The 3697-nt window shown below is 41.3% G+C and overlaps 1 pseudogene; it reads right to left on the bottom strand.

Moving 5' to 3' along the window:
• Positions 1-477: 477 nt before the first annotated feature.
• On the bottom strand, positions 478-3492 carry LOC110576961 (annotated as a pseudogene).
• Between the last annotated feature and the right edge of the window lie 205 nt (positions 3493-3697).

Genomic DNA, 3697 nt, shown 5'->3' with positions numbered 1-3697 from the left:
GGTCAGGTTGGAGACACCAGGGATCTTTCTTTGATTCCCTATAGCAGCACAGCTACTATTGCTGTCTTACCCCATCCTGTCCTCTGAACTTCACTGTGGGTTGTTCAGGTGGTGACATTCTCTTAGGGCAGGGAACTCTGAAGGAGATCCGAGGAGCTTCTAGCCACATGTAGCCATCTGTGATCTTGGGGCTCTGGGCTTGACCAAAAGAAACATCATATTACTGCTTGGTTTCAGGCCAGACACTGCCAGGTGCCCACTGCTTGACCTCTATTTAAATGAGGGACTTTAAGACTGGATAGCATGGATCTTTTCAGTTTATTGCATGAAGGAGTTACACTAGTCCCAGTTAAAAGCAGACCCCAAATGGTTACATTATACAAGCTGTGAGGTTTTTAAACTTGTTACAAGGGACAGAAGGAAAATCTTACTCATTGCAAGGAAATCCTCACTTAAGCTTCAGTGAGCCAAAAGCACTTAAAACCCATGAACCTTCAGCTGGTCATCCTTAGCCAGTCCAGTCTCTACGAGGAACTGGCATATGTTCTTGCACTGGTCACCCTGTAGCAGAATTACTTCATATTCTGGATGCTCAATTACAGGACCATTGCAGGCAAATTTCTTCTTCTTCTTTTTAAAGATTTTATTTATTTATTTGAGAGAGCTAGAGAGAGCATGAGCAGTGGGGAGGGGCAGAAGGAGAGGGAGAAGCAGACTCCCTGATGAGCAGGGAGCCTGATGCTGGACTCCATCCCAAGACCCTGGGATCGTGACCTGAGCTGAAGGCAGACGCTTAACCGACTGAGTCACCCAGGTGCCCCAGCAAATTTCTTCTTAAATACCTTCACTAGTTTCTTTTTATCATAACCATCTGTGATCCCTTGGACAGTAGTAAGGGTCTTCCTGCTGTTACTCTGTTGAATTCTTATATGGCTATAATCCTTAGTGCCAGCAGGAAGCAGATCATCACCCTTACTTGCATCAGCAAGGGCTCGAAAGAGTGGAGTTTCTGGATACCAGGACATACTTTATGATTCCTTTTCCTTGGTAGAAATGGCCTGCAGAAGGCCAGGGCAGGGGTTGGTGGGGATCAGGGGGGGACAGTGTGTCAGGAAGTGAAGGAGCGCAAAGGGGACGCTGCTGAGTCCTTGGTCGTGGCTCAGTCGGTTTTTTATGCCATTTAATTCAGAGGGTTAGGGGGGAGGACATAAATACATAATACAGATAAGACAAAGCACTTAGAATTATATTTGGCACAGGGACAGCAATAAAATGGGTTATTTGTTACTATTTCTATTAGATAATAATAAAGAACATGGAATGTGGTGATCACCACCACCAGTCCAGTCCAAGCAATCATATTTGTTGCCTAGACTACTGCTCTTGACTTCTAGTCTTGATTCCCCACCTTCAGCCCTACCTCTGGCCCAAAGCGTATCCTTTTTAAACTGCAAATTTGATTTGTCTATGTAAGTTTAGATCATTCAGTGATTCTCAAGATTGCTATGTTAAAATACAGAAGACTTAACAGGACTTATATGATCTGATACCTCCCCACATTTCAGTCCCATTGCAATCATTCTCTTTCATGAACTTCGTGCTTATAGGTAAGAGAGACTAGTGACTAACCCCCCCCCAAAATCAACAATCTCAGTACTGCTCAGTAGTTCCACAAGCATTTGTTGAATGCCTACTCAAGTTGTGGATGCAAAAAGAGCACAAAGGGGAAAGATCCGGGGATCCTTTCCCATATATGTCAACATTAATAGAAATTTACACAACATCCATTTGTATGGCCCCATCTCTCCATTGCTTCTCAAGCAAACTTCCTGCGCATGTCTGCTTTTACCATATCTCCTCTTCCAATTGGCCCTCTTCGGGCTTAATTTTGACTTTTTCCTCAACTCCATATCTGAGACTATTCTCACTCAGATTATAAATGACATCTGTGGCAGATTCTGATAGTTGTCTTTCTATTACCCATTTCCGTTTATTTTAAGAGAAAATGTTTACGACAATAATGAGCCAGCTTAATTTAAAAAACTACATTACCCACCTTCCTTGGCAGCTTTGAAGCTGTAATTGACAGTCTACAGAGGATTTCTGGGAAAGATGTGTTTTGCTGATTAAAAAAAATAATAATAAAAGGGGGCGCCTGGGCAGCTCAGGTCATGATCCCAGGGTCCTGGGATAGAACCCTGCATCGGGCTCTCTGCTCCGCGGGAAGCATGCTTCTCCCTCTCCCACTCCCCCTGCTTGTGTTCCCTCTCTCGCTGTGTCTCTCTCTGTCAAATGAATAAATAAAATCTTAAAAAAAAAAAGTGCTACACTTTTCTCCTGGTTATTTGTTCCTTCCTCCTTTCTACTTGTAATGTAGATGTGAGGCTGGAGATGGACGAGCCATGTTTGTGAACATAATATGCCCATAAAGATGAAAAGCTGTTTGTATAGAAAAGAAAAAATGAAGACACCTGGGACATTGATGAGGCTGTGAAGCCCCTGCAGGACTCCTGAAACTTTCTCTTTCTGGACTTTGTTACATGAACAACAGGTTTCTGTCATATGCAGCCAAACACAGTCTGTAACTGATACACAATCCCAATAACCAAGTTCACTAGCCAATGTATGCTTTTATATTTCTGAAGCATTTTAAGGTATTTGTTGCTGCTGATTATTTTTTTCCCCACTTGAATCCATTTGTACATCTGATTTTTGTGTTACAACTCCTTCCTAGTTCTTTCCTTCCACCTTCTTGTGGTTTTTTCTTCTTTTAGCCTCTACTCTGGGTTCCTCTTCTTCTGACCATCTATCTATTGGAGGTTGACACTTCCCATTTTTCTATAAGGTATCCCTTTATTTTTTATTCTCTGCAATTCTATCTGAAAGATGTCACCTACATCAAGACTTTTACTGTAAAATACATGCCCCCAAACTTACAAATCTTTCTGGTCCAGTGCTCTTTTCTCACCTCTAGACTTAAATAACAAATGACCTGCAGAACATTTATACCTGGATATTCCATGGTGACTTCAAACTTAGGACTTCTATGACTGATATTGAAATCTCAAGTTCTTGCCACAATTATGGAAAGAATTACCTTCCTTTTTGTACCCTCATTATACCATGTGATTTTTATTGCAGCATTTACCAGATTTACAGTAACATTTTATTGTAGCATTTACCAGATTTACAGTTTATGGCACACATAAGAAGAAAATGCAAGTCAGCATGGCTTAAACAAAAGGAAATGTATTATCCCTCATAAAGGTTGGGAGCTCCAGAGCTAGTTAATTCAGCAGGTCAATAATGGTATCAAGAACCCTGGTCATTTCAGTCTTTTCTTTCTCCCATCTTCATTGTGTCACCAGATGATTGACATGGGTTCAGGCATCAAATCCAAACATGTACAAGTCTAGAAGAAGAGAACGTCTTTTCCCTTTTTCGAACAAAGAGAATGTTTTCATAGAAGATGCCAAGCAGACTCACCTTCATTATCCAGAATTATAAATCATGTCCTTTTCTAAAGAAATCTTTAGAAAGGAGGATGGGATCACTGTGAATGGCTCAGTGAAGCATATGGCTGAATAGAGCATGGGGGGTTAGCTAAACATAATTGGGTTTGGAGTTAGGCATTGCATTAGGCAGGATTATCCAGAGAAACAGAACAAATATATGTAGATAGATAGATAGATAGATA

Source organism: Neomonachus schauinslandi, chromosome 14 (assembly GCF_002201575.2).
Source record: "Neomonachus schauinslandi chromosome 14, ASM220157v2, whole genome shotgun sequence".
Classification (NCBI taxonomy): Eukaryota; Metazoa; Chordata; class Mammalia; order Carnivora; family Phocidae; genus Neomonachus; species Neomonachus schauinslandi.
Note: the sequence above shows the minus strand (reverse complement) of the source record. Positions and strands in the feature narration are given on the sequence as shown.